Genomic DNA, 15497 nt, shown 5'->3' on the forward strand with positions numbered 1-15497 from the left:
GGATCTCAAATTTAAAAAAAGTGGCAGGTTACTTTGGTGCCATCACATCCTTTGAAGAAGAATCAGAAAGCTCAACGGATTACACTGAAAGATTCAGCTATTATTATAGCAAATAAAATTATAGATGAATTGGTAGTACCCAAGTTCCTCAGCACTATAGACCGTCAGGCAGTTAATTTGCTTAGAAGCCTCGTCCAGCCATCAAATCCCAGGAATTAATTGATAATTTGAAGGATTATTATGCCCCAAAACCTTTACTAGATGCAGAGAGATTCAGATTTCACAAGCGGAATCGATCAGAAACAGAATTTGTGGCTCAATTCATCGTTACCCTTAAGTGATTTGCAGAACGTTGCAAGTTTGGAAATGTTTCAGCTGATGCTTTAAGAGACATGCTTGTATGTGGTTTACGAAATTAGACTATTTAGTGAAGGCTACTATCTGAGAAAATCTAAATTTTAAAACAACATTGGAAGTTATGTCTGTGAAATTTGCAAACAAAAAAGTTGCACAGCTGAAGGCCAGCATCTGAGTACATAAAATGATGGCTACGTTAAAGAAACCCACACAGCAACAGGAGTGCCACAGGCGTGGCAGACTGGATATTCTGAAACTACCTTATGGTGCAGGGATGCTCAGTGTACGAACTGTAAACAAGAAAGCCATATTACTTAGACCTGCTGGAGGAAACAGAGCAGTCCAAAAAAATGCCTTGAAAAGAAAAACCAATTAACTCTGAGGAAGAAAGTCTATGCTAGGACATACACAGAGAAGGTGGTGCCCATAAAAGTGTATCTAACGTTGAAGGTGCAACTGTGGGACCAGGTTGCGGAGCTACCCCTCCATATTGTCAAAGGAAATTCCCTGGCCTGTTTCCAAAGAAACCCTTCCTAGAGAACCGAAAGGAGTCCATGTCAAACTCAGGTTGAAACCAAACGTCTGAGAGCATGCACAATTCCATAAACCATGCGTTTGAAAGTTGACGCTGAAGCGGATGGTGGACACCAGCATAGCTGAACCAGTGACAACAAGTGATCAGTCAAGTATTTAAAACATGACAAATCAATCCAAATCTGCGCTGACCTCAGAGTTACTGTTACTTCAGTTCCATGTGCAGATAAAAACCTATTGCCCTTGATCCAAGATCTATCTAATGGTCTGGCAGGTGGGTAAAAATACACAAAGATGGATCTGTCATAGGGCGAGCTGTAGATGGGAATAGCTGCTGAATCCCAACACTTCCGAAGCATTGTGACATATGGGCTCATTTCGCTATAAAAGACTCCCCTTTGGGCTCACATCAGCATTGTTTTGGAGGTCTATGGATCAAATCCCAAGGAAACTCAAAGGGGTAGAATGCTGCCTTGATGATGTCTTGATCACTGGCTCCACAGAGGAAGAGGACTTTAAGAATCTCGAAGCAACCCTAAAACGTCTGCAGGCACAAGGCTAACAAATCAATAAGAACAGTTTGACTTCTTTGGAATGATAGAGTACTTAGGGCGCATCACTGACAGCGAGTTCCTTCACAAGGCACCAGAGAAAATGGAGGCGATCATGGAGGCTCTTTGGCCTGCGAATGTGTTCTCGTGACTTTTGGCAAATTTATTCAAAATATGGCAATCCTTTCAAAACCATTACACAATCTTCTATGTAAGGGTCAGTCTTGGAAATGGAACCATGACTGTGAGCAAGCACATCTTACTGTCAACAGGCACTTAAGACGTCATATGTCTTAGTTCACTTTGACAGAAATTGCCCTTTTAATTGGCATGTGATGCCTCAGCCTATTGAACATAAAAACTAGGCGCAGGAGTAGGCCATCTGGCCCTTTGCGCCTGCTCCACCATTCAATAAAATCATGGCTGATCTTTTTGTGGACTCAACTCCATTTACTCGCCTGCTGACCATAATTAATAACTCTTAATTCTTTTACTGTTCAAAAACTTATCTATCCTTAGCTTAAAAACATTCAATTGAGGTAGCCTCAACTGTATCACTGGGCAGAGCATTCCACAGATTCACAACCCTTTGTGTGAAGAAGTTCCTCCTCAATTCAGTCCTAAATCTGCTCCCCCTTATTTTGAGGCCATGTCCCCTAATTACAGTTTCACTTACCAGCGGAAACAACTTCCCTGCTTCTTTCTATATTTTCTATTCCCTTCATAGTCTTCTATGTTTATATAAGATCTTCTCTCTTCTGAATTCCAATGAGTATAGCCCCAGTCTACTCAGTCTCATAAGCCAACCTTCTCAACTCTGGGATCAACCTAGTGAATCTCCACTGCACCGTCTCCAGTGCCAGTATATCCTTTCTGAACCAAAGAGACCAAAATTGAACACAGTACTCCAGCAAAGGCCTCACAAGCATCTTATATAGCTGCAATATAACCTCGCTGTTTTTAAGCTCCAACCCTCGAGCAATGAGGACAAAATGCCATTTGCCTTCTTAATTACCTGCTGCACCTGCAAACCAACTCCTTGTAATTCTTGCACACAGGTCCCTCTGCACAGCAGCATGCTGCTATTTTTTTTACCATTTAATAGTCCATTTTGCTGTTATTCCTACCAAAATGAATGACCTCACATTTACCAACATTGTACTCCATCTGCCTGACCCTCGCCCACTCACTGAGACTCTATCCCTTTGCAGACTTTCAGTGTCCTCTGCACACTTTGCTGTGCCATTCATCTTATTGTTATCTGTGAATTTTGACACACTACACTTAGTCCCCAATTCCAAATCATGAATAATTGCAGTCCCAACACAGATCCCTGAGGCACACCACTAGTCACTGATCGCCAACCAGAAAAACACCATTTACCTCCACTCTGAATTCTGTTAGTTAACCATTCCTCTTATCCATGCTAGTACATTACCCATAACACAGTGCATCTTGATCTTACATAGCAGTCTTTGGTATGGCACCTTGTCTAATACCTTCTGGAAATCCAGATACACCAGAACACACATTCTCCATTGTCCACTGCGCATGTAATGTTCTCAAAGAATTCCACCAAATTAGTCAAACATGACTTGCCCTTAAGAACCCATGCTGCATCTTACCAATGGGACAATTTATATCCAGATGACTCGCTATTTCTTCCTTGATAGATTCAAGCATTTTCCCTACTACAAAAGCTGAGCTAACTGGCCTTTTACCTGCCTTTTGTCTACCTTTTTTAAACAAAATTTTAAAAAACAGAATATTGAATTGGTGCAGTGCTGTCATGTACCCTTCCCAATGGAGAGGCTGATTATCTTTGTTTCACGCTTTTCAGCCAATGCAGAGACAAGAAATGCACAACCAGAGAAGGAGACAGCACCATTTTCAGCGTGAGGAAATTTTCCCACGACTTATAAGAACATAAGAAATAGGAGCAGGAGTAGGCCACCACTTTGTGCTGTTAATGGACCATCATCTATTTATGTGCATCTTTGGCCTGGACTTTGGGATTCTCTCAATGGGCCCTTCTCCTCCCAGCAGACAGTCAGAGTGGCACAAAAATACAGATGCATTGTCTAGGCTGTCCTTGTGCTCAAGTGGAGATCAATCCGGAAGTGGATTGAAGATTCTCTACTCCGAAAATGTGATGGTAATGGCGGCACAGGTGAAGAATCATATCAGAAACAACCATTTTCTGAGCCAGGTGATGGACTTGGTTCTGAAAAGGAGGGCCAATAGGAAGCATCCAGAATTGAAGCTATTTATTTCCTGGCAACGGGAGCTGTCGGTTTAGAATGGCTGCTTACACTCGGGGATACGTGATCATTCCTCTGAACTTAAGATACAAGGGTGCTGGAGCAATTGCACCAGGGCTAATCAGGGGTGATGGTGATGAAGATGAAGAAACTAGCCGGGAGCAGTTTTTGGTGACTGAGTTTGGATGCTCATAAAAGGCCAATTTATTGCCAAATGTGCTGCCATTGTCACTGTTATAACCCTGAAAATGGCCCAGTATGCTGTGGCAACATGTTCATGTTGATTTTCATACAATCCATAGTGCAGGCATTGGAAGAGGGAACTCAAGAAAATCACAATCACCAGGAAATGGTCCTTAACCACAAGTCCCAGGTCCTGATGGATTCTTAACAGCATGCTCACACATGACCTGGATGATCGCATATCTTCGGACCCATCCCCAGTTACTCTTTTTTAAGCAAGGCTATATGTCCGTTCCAACCCTCTGTCACGCTTTCCTCAACCTCCATGGTGTTGATCTTGGTGTTAAAATTAGATATGCAAAAAAAATGCCAGAAATTTTGGGGAACACAGGTTCAGTGAGACGGAGGAACTGAAGGAAATCAGTATTATGGGGAAATTGTGTTGGTGAAATTGATGGAATTGAAGACCGATAAATCCCCAGGGCCTGATAATCTACACCCCAGAGTATTTAAGGAAGAAGTCGCCAAGAAATAGTGGATGCATTGGTGATCATTTTCCAAGATTCTATGGACTCTGGAACAATTCCTACAGATTGGAGGTGAACTGATGTAAGCTAAGTGCAGCAGGTTGTAAAAAAGGCAAATGGTATATTGGCCTTCATAGAGAGAGGATTTGAGTACAGGAGCAAGGGCGTCTTGCTGAAACATACAAGGCCTTTGTGAGACCAAAGCTGAAAAATTGTTTTCAGTATTGGGCTCCTTATCTGAGGAAGGATGTTTTTGCTTTTGAGGAAATGCAGCGAATGTTTACCAGATTGATTCCTGGCATGACATATGAGGAAAGATTGAGTCAGTTCGGATTGTATTTGTTGGAGTTCAGAAGAATGAAAATTGTAGAAACTTATAAAATTCAGGACTAGACAGGGGAGACGAAGGAAGGATGTTCCTAATGTGGGGGAATCCAGAACCAGGGGTCAAAGTCTGAGGGTATGGGGTAGACCATTTAGGATTGAGATTTGGAGAAGTTTCTTCATCCAGAGAGTGGCAACCCTATGGAATTTGCTACCACAGAAAATAATAGTATGTTTTCAAGCTGTTAGGGCAGAATTGATTCTAGGATATAGGAGAAGGCAGGAATAAGCTATTGAGTTGGATGATCAGCCATGATCATAATGAAAGGTGGAGCAGGCTCGAAGGGCCAAATGGCCTACTCCTGCTCCAATTTTCTACATTTCTACATCGCATGGACAAGAAACTCCTCAATCTGAGACAGATTTGGGCAAAGACCAAGGTCTCGAAGAACGTACATCACAATTTTCTGTTTGACGATGACTGTTTACCCGTTGTTGGATCAGATTGCACATGTCGTGTAGTAAGTTTTTTCCAATGCACATTATGACTTCGGTTTTGTGATCAGCATAAAGATAACTGACACAGGTTCCAGGCCTCTCCAGGAAAATTCTAGTCTGAGTCTAAGGTCCATGATCAAAACCTGTAAACAGCAAGCTGATTTGCTTATTTCAACAGCACACTTTCTGTCAAGCTGTCTATATAAATGACAGCAAAATATGCGCAAGAGGTACCAAAGCAAGCTTATGACACATTTTGAATATCAGCTTGTGAATGAAGAGCAAGAGTGCATACCAAACTGCAAGTCAGCCTACTGTGCTCTACTTATGAGACTTGACCTATGTTAAGAAAAGAAGGTTAAACTGCTTTGGGAAGCTTCGAAAGATCAGATACCAGGACTAAAGGCCAGACTCCGAGGTGCTCATCCAAGCATCCGCACTGTACTGAGATAGAACATAGAACATTACAGCACAGTACAGCCTTTTGGTCCTCAATGTTGTGCCAAGCTGTGTCCAATCCCAAGATCAAGCTATCCCACTCCCTATAATTCTGCTGTGCTCCATGTGCCAATCCAATAACCGCTTGAAAGTTCCGAAAGCGTCCGACTCTACTATCACAGCAGGCAGTCTATTCCACACCCCAACCACTCTCTCAGTGAAGAATCTACCTCGGACATCCCTCCTGTATCTCCCGCCATGAAGCTTACAGTTATGCACCCTAGTAACAGCTACATCCACCCAAGGAAATAGTTTCTGCACGTCCACTCTATCAATCCCTCTCATCATCTTATAAACCTCTATTAAGTCACCTCTCATCCTCCTCCTCCACTCCAAAGAGAAAAGCCCCAGCTCCCTCAATCTTTCCTCATAAGACCTACCCTCCAAACCAGGCAGCATCCTGGTAAATCTCCTCTGCACTCTCACCAATGCTTCCACATCTTTCTTATAGTGAGGTGACCAGAATTGAACACAATATTCCAAGTGTGGTCTCACCGACGTCCAGTATAGTTGCAGCATAACGCCATGGCTCTTAAACTCAAATTCCCTGTTAATAAACACTAACACACTATAAGCCTTCTTCACAGCTCTATCCACTTGAGTGGCAAACTTCAGAGATCTGTGGATATGAACCCCAAGATCTCTCTGTTCCTCCACATTGCTCAGAACCCTGCTGTTGACCCTGTAATCTGCATTCAAGTTTGCCCGACCAAAATGAATCAGCTCGCATTTATCAGGGTTAAACTCCATCTGCCACCTTTCAGCTCTGCATTCCTATCAATGTCTCTGCAGCCTGCAAGAGCCCTCCACCTCATCCACTACTCCACCAATCTTGGTGTCATCAGCAACTTTATTAACCCACTCTTCAGCCCTCTTCCAAGTCATTGATAAAAATCACAAATAGCAGAGGACAAGCTGGTAACTGTCCTCCAGTCTGAAAATTTTCCTTCTGTCACCACCCTCTGTCTTCTATGATACAGCCAAATTTCCTTCTATCCCACACATCCTTATCTTCTTCATGAGCCTACCATGGGGAACCTTATCAAACGCCTTCCTAAAATCTATGTATACGACATCAATTGCTCTAACTTCATCCAAACACTTAGTTACCTCCTCAAAGAAGCCAATCAAATTTGTGAGGCAGAACTTACCCCTCACGAAACCATGCTGACTATCCCGGATTAAACTGCATCTTTGCAAATAGTCATAAATCGTATCTCTCAGGACTCTTTCCATTAACGTATCGACCACTGAAGTAAGACTAACTGGCCTATAATTACCAGGGTCATTCATATTTCCTTTCTTGAAGAGAGGAACAACATTTGCCACTCTCCAGTCCTCTGGCACTAGCCCAGTGGACAGTGAGAACCCAAAGATCAAAGCTAAAGGCTCCGCAATCTTATCCCTTGTCTCCCAAAGTATCCTAGGATGTATTCCATCTGGCCCAGGGGACTTATCCACCCTCAGGTTTTCCAAAATTGCTAATACATCTTCCCTCAGAACATCTACCTCCTCCATCCTACCAGCCTGTATCACGCACCCCTCCTCAAAAACATGGCCCCTCTCCTTAGTGAACACGTAAGAAAAGTATTCATTCAATGCCTCGACTATCCTGACTCCATGCACAAGCTCCCACTACTATCCTTGACTGGCCCTAACCTCACCCTGGTCATTCTTTTATTTCTCACATCAGAGTAAAAAGCCTTGGGGTTTTCTTTTATCCAACCCGCCAAGAACTTTTCATGCCCCCTCCTAGCTCTCCGAAGCCCTTTCTTTAACTCATTCCTAGTTACCTTGTAACACTCAAGCGACCCAACTGAACCTTGTTTTTTCATCCTTATGTACGATTCCCTTTTCCTTTTAACAAGACATTCAACCTCCTATGTGAGCCATGGTTCCCTCACTCAGCCATTTTCTCCCTGCCTGCCAGGGACATACCTATCAAGGACACGCAGTATTTGTTCCTTGAAACAGCTCCACTTTTTGTTTGTGCCCATACCTGACAGTTTCTGTTCCCATGTTATGCTCCCTAATTCTTGCCAAATCATTACCCCTGCCCCAATTATAAACCTTGCCCTGTCATGTGACCCTATCCCTCTCCATTGTAATAATGAAGGACACTGAATTGTGGTCACTATCTCCAAAGTGCTCTCCCACAAACAAATCTAACACTTGGCCCGGTTCATTACCCAGTACCAAGTCCAACGTGGCCCCACCTTTTGTCGGCTTATCCACATATTGTGTCAGGAAACTCTCCTTCACACGCTGTCCAGAAAGTGTCCCATCTGAACTGTTCGACCTATAAACGTTCCAATCAACATTTGGATGGTCAGAACTGAGTTGAGCTGGTCATATAACTGGAACATTTACTTCCCAAAGCAAATCTCATGGAGAGTTTGAGCTGGGGTATGCTGTCATGGTCAACAAACGAACAACAAGGACATTCTGAAGGTTTTGATATCAACCCAAGCCTGAGGAGAAGCTTACGCAGGATCGATATAGCTGGCACAACTAAACATGGCATCCTTTGAAAGAAGATGCATAAAGGGCAGAAGGAAATGCAGAGCAAGTAAATCTTGAACCAGCTACCTGCCCAAAACTCAGTTATCTCTGGTATCATGTCCTCTTCACAGCAGAATCTTCTGGTTGCAGATTAGCCTCAGTACTTACCTATATGTCCACTGGAACGCTGCAGATGATGGATAATGGGCTGTGAACATGATCATCTTTGCCTCAAAAAGACAAAAAAAAAATTCTTGACAGTGCCCATGCCTACTTATCCTCCTGAAACATAATGCCATGCGTTCTTTATGTTAAATATCATATGACAGTTAACATAATCTGCTAATTCCTCCTCCAAAAGACAAGGGTAGCAACATGGCAAAGAGAAAGGACATGAAAGAAACTGGACTTGAGATCCCTTTCATTCTCTTCAACCATCTTCCCTGTCATTTCTTTAAAAAATTTCAGTTACATTCGTCAAACACTATTTGCTTTTTACAAATTGGTGCATTTTTAGAAATGTTTATGAATCTTTGGAATTCAGCTCTTTGGTCCATTTGGGCCAAATCTGTAATGAAAAATACATTGAAGAAGCAGTAATTGCTGAGTATGTGTCATTTGACAGTACTGTTGACAACTTTTTTGTCACTTTGTTGATGATTAGCCAGATTGGGTTTCTCCTGATCTTTGTGGAGAGGACATATTTGGATAATATTTCACCTTATTCGGTTAATGCCAGAATTATATGCTCTTATACACTGTCCTCATTGAGCCACAATTGGTACATTATCTTGATGGTAACAGCAGAGTGAGGTTACAGATTCTGGTGGAATACTATTCTGCTGATGACTCACAGTGACTCATTGAAGCCCAGTATTTACTGCTAGATGTATTCTGAATTTATCCCATTTAGTTCGTTTTAGTGCCATATAACCGAATACAAGTTACTATCAGTGTGATGGTGGGATTTCATTTCCACAAGTACAGTGCGATGCTCACTCCTACCACTGCTATCATGGACAGGAAGATTGGTGAGGACGCGATCAACTAGGTTTCCCCTTTGTGTTTCTTCTCTCACAACTTGCTAAAAATCCAGCATGACAGCAATTCAATTCAGAACTTGTCCAATTTGGCAAGCAGTGCTGCTAACAAGTCACACTTGAACATCGAAGTTACCACCAGAGTATGATGTTTCCTTTTTATCCTTAGTGCTTTTTCCCAAGTTGTGCACTGATTGATTCATCAGTTGAAAGAGGGTACTAGAAAGCAGATGTTTCCTGACTCACGTTGGACCACTTTGGCCTGACTGTATACAACTGTGTTGTCATCTCTGGTCAGTCTGACCTGTCACTGGGACAGGACATAGCAGATGTTGGATCAAGGTGTGATTGTAACAGCATGAATGTTCTAGGCAGTTTTGGCACAAGGTCCCAGATGTCACTGAGGATGAGTTTGCAGAGTGACTGGGCTTTATTGGCTGTTGTATTCATGTGATCTGCCCCTTTTCATTCCTACCTTTTGTACCATTGTGATAAAAGAACTGAGTAGCCTACTGGGCTGTATTCAGATGGCAGTTAGGAATAAGCACACTATTTTGATTCAAGTCATTTATCAGGTTAGGACAGCAGATTTCCTTCTTTAAATTGTGTTAGTGAAGCAGATGAATTCAATGTCAATCCAGTAGTCCAGTATTTTTAATTCTAGATTTATTTAATTAATTCAATTTAAATTCCTTTTGCTACAGCATTAGGATTTTCACAGTATCTTGCAATGTTAGGGTAAGCTTACTTATGACACAAATAAATACACTTAAAACTTAACCATACTCCTGGACTACGGAAATGTCAGAGGATTGTAAAACTGGAGGAAATAACAGAGGGATGAGAATATGCATGAGAGTTTAACAAAGATCATGGCCTGCAAGAGGAAGGTCATTGACAATGAATGGCCTTTGTGATGAGGGCCAAGGATAATTGTTTGGTCTCCCCTTTATTTTCCCCAAAACTGGATATCAGCCAAGAAGCATGGCAAATCAAAGGCAGTGGTGGTGATGCACAGCAGTGTGTTGTCAGTGTACATGTTGAACCTGATAATGTCACTGAGGGGCAGTATATAAATGAAAATCAAGGACAGATAGATCTTTGGAGGATAGCAAAGATAACAATGAAGGACTGGGAAGAATGCTCTTGCAGGAGATTCTCTGGCCACAATTACGTTTCTGGGAATAGAACCAGGTGAGGCAGCTGGACAAAGGAAGTGAGACATTAGAGGAAGATGGTGTAGTCATCAAAAGTGGCAGCGAAGAAAAATGAGAAGGGACAGTTCATGACAAGTTGATTACATGGATTGCCATTTATGAATTTTATAAAGATCCTGTCTGCTGAAACTTAATGCATGGCTCAAACATGGGATTTGATGGAAAAATGGGCAAGGACTTCAGACGTATCAATACATTTGAGGTATTCTGCAACATGGAGCACGAGTTTGCAAGGCCAGAGAAGTCAAGATTTGATTTTTTTTGAGGTGGGTGATGACGCTGGCAGAAGGAGGGAACAATCTCTGGGGAGGGAGAACTGCTAACAATATCACATGAAAACCAGGAAGGAAAGGGATGTTGGGTGGCCTGCAGTTTAATAACGAAGATACTATTTGCATCACCTGGTTCTGGCCATTGCCACTGGCAAGATCTTCTGGTCCCACTGATAGCAAACCTCACCACGAATACAACAGGAAACCTGTTGACAGGCGGGATCGGAAGATCCCACTGCTGGTCCACTGCCTCGCCATGAAACCTGATGTGGAGGTGCATAAAATTCTGTCCATAGTACACAGTACGTCTGATAATTCAACATTAATTTCACCTCATTATAAAAATAGTGGTTGATGGTACTTAGTTAAAGAAACAGTCGCCATTCGGCTCATTGAATCTGCACCGACACCAATCCACCCAAGCCCTATCCTTGTAACCCCACATAATGCCCTTGACATTAAGGCGAAATTGCACCCAGACCTATTCTCAGTAACCCCAAGTATTTACCCTGCTAATCCCCCTAACCTACACACCTTGGCACACTCAGGGCAACTTAGCCCCATCAGTCATTTAGTCAATCTGCAGAACTTAGTCATTCTCAGTGACAACCCTGGCTAGTGGAAACACTCTTATGACCGAGATGGAAAGTTGTGGGTTCAAATCCATTCCCAGGAATTGACCACATAATCCTGGTCATTTCAGTAAGGTGGAAGGCAGTGATGCTGCCTTTTCGATGAGATGTTGAACTGGGACCCCTGTCTGCACACTCAGGTGGATGGACAACATCCCAGAGCACTACTCAAAGGGAAGAAGCGTGATACTGACCAACATTCATCTTGCAATCATGACCAATAAAGTCAGATGAATTGCTCTTTTACCGCTACTCTGTGACCTTTGGGTATGCAAATTGATCTTGTATTTTTTTCAAAAGAATAGTAACTGCACTCAAAGCAAATTCACTGACTCAAATATTTTGAAACATTCTGTTTGAGCAAGGCATTATTATAGATTCTTCTTCGAGCAATACCTAGGTTGAATAATTTTATTTCGTACTAATACCTGCCTTGAGCACACGTACAATCACAGGAATACTCAACAAAATGAAAATAGACTGGAATGAGTCTTTAGCATTTAGAGTTAGCTTAGGGTGAGTAGGAGGAAAAACGAGCAAATCAGTGTCAAAGCTGTCTTCACTGTCAGTGTTGCATTTGTGCACCAGGCTGGCTCATAAATCAGAAATGCACTGGTTTAATGCAGACTTGCCTGGGTCAAGTATCAAATACTGAGTATCTCACAAGGGTGACAAAGATCTATTTTTATTGGATTTATCCATCCTCCTGGGGTTAGTGTCTCGTTGTTGGCAGTATGCATCAAAAGTGGTCACTTTAGTTTCGTTAAAAACTCGGTGTACCTGCAAAATATTACATTTTGTAATGGAATACTGAAGGGCTCTTGCTCATTCTCAAAATAATGATCAAATGTCACCTAACAGCTGGAATTCAGAATTTTTATGGTATATCAAGTAGAGAGCTGTCACTCTTGCAGACTGCAAAAGGGCTGTATTTCAATGTATATTCAGCATCATTACAATATAAATCATTAACAAAATAGTACGTTCACGCTGTAGTCATATTGTCAAGTTTTATTTCTAACATATCAACAGTTTTAAATGGTGAGAGGAACACATAGACCACATCCTGTAACATAATGTTTTTTGTCCTCATATAAACCAGACCTGACAGAATTTCAGCTGCAGAGAACTTGAATAATTAAAAAAAATCACATTTCATATTCAGGCAAGTTGCTGTGTAAAAAGCAAATATAGTCCATCATTTTCAACCGTAAAAATATCTCCAGCAAAATCAGCATTTCCACACTTCAAGCCACGCGAGGCATTAAATGAGGTAAAACTCATTTGTTTAATTCATGGGTTCCACAGCCCTTGTAAAAAAAATAAAAAAATATGATCCACACACAGCTCATTACACTTAAGACCCCTAAGCTGTCTAATTTAAAACATTCATAAAAACACGATAAGAGGAGTCCTCTCAATGCGTTTCCACAGCCCTGCACAAAATTGTTAAGCGGTTGATCGAGTGCATGCAAACCAGGTTTCCATTACACATCAGCAGACAAAAGAAGATTTTATGCTGTTACAAAGCTCAGAAAGGAGAAGGAAAGAGAAATGTAGAGCTCTACAGGCAATCAGTTTTGAAACCAACGGGGTTAATTATGTCATGCAAAAAAACATTTTTTTTGGCTATTTCAATAAGCTATTTCCTACACGAGTTTAACAAAGAAACCACAAAGTGATCATGCCTTTCTGAGAGGCCATCCAGCCAGACTGAACTCAGGCATCAGATTGTATTACTACACGCATCCAAGACTGTGCAATTTGAAAACAATAAAGCTCAGTACATCATCTGAACCCATGGCAAGTTAAACACAAAAATTATTGGCTATAAATATATAACATGCATTTGTAAAAATGCATATACAATTTTAACTAATGGCAACAGGTTTTTCTTTAAATCCTAGAGTTGGTAGCACAGTATAACAAAACAGTCAAGAACACTGAATTAGATCTTGCTACTTCAACATGATATAATTAACTTATTCACTTCTTAAATGAACACAGCCAGGGAGGAGTTCTCCCGAGCTTTTTGAGTTTTCACAGATCACTTATATCTCAGCTGACGTACCTGTTGACCTTTTAAATTAACTTTTTCTTTGAACGTCATTATATCAAATCAACACATTTCACATGAAACAAGAGAAAAATCCATAAACAGAGCTATTTTTTCCCCCAATACAGTACACACAAGGTCTAAGAAATGAAAAATCAGGTTGCTGTGTTTCTTCATATACTCTAGTTGCACTGAGACAACCCTGTGTGACAATTTGGTGATGGCAGAAGACCATTTCAGAAGTGATAGTTCCACATTTTAAAGAGTGGTTGAGAGGCCCGTTTGAATGAAATGTTGGCTGCTTAATTCAATTGGCTGCCTTCTGCCTTAAAACCATCCAAAATTATCAGTGGCTGTGACAGCGCCTCATTTACAGTTTTACTGAGTCAAGTGTAACTATGTCAGAACTTAAGATTTCAAAAGAATAAGTGACACATCTTTAGTGTACAAGAAAATATAAAATGGAACACTAACCCTCCAACGTTAGGATGATCACCATTAAATTTTAACCTTCATGCTTTGGCAAATGTTTTGAATGAATTGTACAAATCACTGCCATCAAATGTGAATTATATAAAGTACATATACAGTAGCCATTTTTCATTTTGTAGATTTTTTTTCTTTTTTTTGTTAATGTCTACATCTTGAGACAATCGAAAGAAACACCATATAGTTCCACGAACGTGACAATTATGCAGCCACCAGGAGCATAATGTGCATGCGGACACGTGCATGTTACTGCTGGTCTTCAGAGGCCACCAGGTTGTGGCTCAGCTTGAATGGTTGCTTGGGCCAGAACTCTGCCAACTTCTTCAGCTCTGCAGAGACATTTTTAAAATCAATTCAAAGTAGAATCTTCCAGCCCTTTCTGAACAATAATCAATTTTACTTGCAACTTGGCCCAGTAGCAAGAGCATAGTAAAAAGATAATGACATCAAAATGGAGCTTTTTTGTTTACCAGTCACTTTTATGTATGGCAATGAAAGGAATGAAGGTAATTTTTGGTGCACAGCCTTGATGTTGCACTGAAACATTTCACACATGTTTTAGATTCAATGCTGGTTTTAAAATGCAGGTATAACAGTCATTCTACACAGCATGCCATGCACTTTCAAATCTACATTACGTGCTTGATGTCACCCCAGTGTGATGTAGAAAACAGGATGTGTTTTGAAGGAACTAAAAGCTTGACCAGATATTATGAGTCTCCCCAAATGACTTGCTCTGTTTATCAGATGTATAAGTGGGAAATACTGTGCAAGAACCACAGGAACTGCAGTTTCTGGAAATGTGAAATTAAAACAGAATGTGCTGTTGTTTGTTGGACTCACTGGGGAGGATTTCCAGAAATATCCACCCAATGGACCTTTGCCTGGTCCACCTGCCCACTGAGTCCAGAAGGCTATCAAAGGCCATATTATGTTGGGAGGAAAAAGAAAATGGTGGGTGAATTGATTTGAACTTGTCCGTTACAATCCTTGCTGTGTCCTTTTCCTCTTACAGTCTTGCAAAACGTCTGCCACCATTTTTCAGGCAGCAGCTGTTGGCAATGCTTCTGACATTCCCTTTGACAGCTTCTTCTGTTGAATAATTATCTGTTTTTGATTTACACCGTCATTCTGTCTAAAGTTAATCTTGCCTGTCTTCCATCGTATCCTGACCTTTTCCTCTTTCCTGCCTCCTTTGTTAACTCTGTACATGCCTAAAATCTACCACATCACTGACTTGGTCCTGGACAACATTGATGAAAAGTCATTGAAATGTGCAGTCTGTTTCTCTCACACAAATACAGCCTGAGTTGCTGAAAATTTCCAGCATTTTCTGTTTTTGTATTGTACGAAAAACGTTCAATATCAGGAGAGATAATGACTTGTAGCCTGAGGTGGGACAGTCATAGTAAACTATACAAGAACACTCAAACTAAAAGCAGAAATATGTCACCAGTCCCTTAAAGCCTGCCCTGCCACTTAATACAATCATGGCTGATCTATGCCTCAACTCATCTTCTGTGCCATTTCCCCATGTTTCTGTTACTTGATCAAAC

The 15497-nt window shown here is 41.3% G+C and overlaps 1 protein-coding gene across 50 annotated transcripts in view; it reads right to left on the reverse strand.

The window, feature by feature from the left end:
• Positions 1-12392: 12392 nt before the first annotated feature.
• The window catches only part of LOC145361429 (calcium/calmodulin-dependent protein kinase type II subunit beta), a 268939-nt gene continuing 265834 nt past the window's right edge, over positions 12393-15497 (reverse strand). For all 50 annotated transcript variants that reach the window (XM_080217228.1, XM_080217224.1, XM_080217219.1 and 47 more), the window contains one exon: positions 12393-14270. The gene's annotated coding sequence lies outside the window, so the exon portion shown is untranslated. The remainder of the gene's footprint in view (positions 14271-15497) is intronic.

This window comes from Carcharhinus amblyrhynchos, chromosome 34 (genome assembly GCF_965287045.1).
Source record: "Carcharhinus amblyrhynchos chromosome 34, sCarAmb.v2.hapA, whole genome shotgun sequence".
In the NCBI taxonomy this organism is placed as follows: Eukaryota; Metazoa; Chordata; class Chondrichthyes; order Carcharhiniformes; family Carcharhinidae; genus Carcharhinus; species Carcharhinus amblyrhynchos.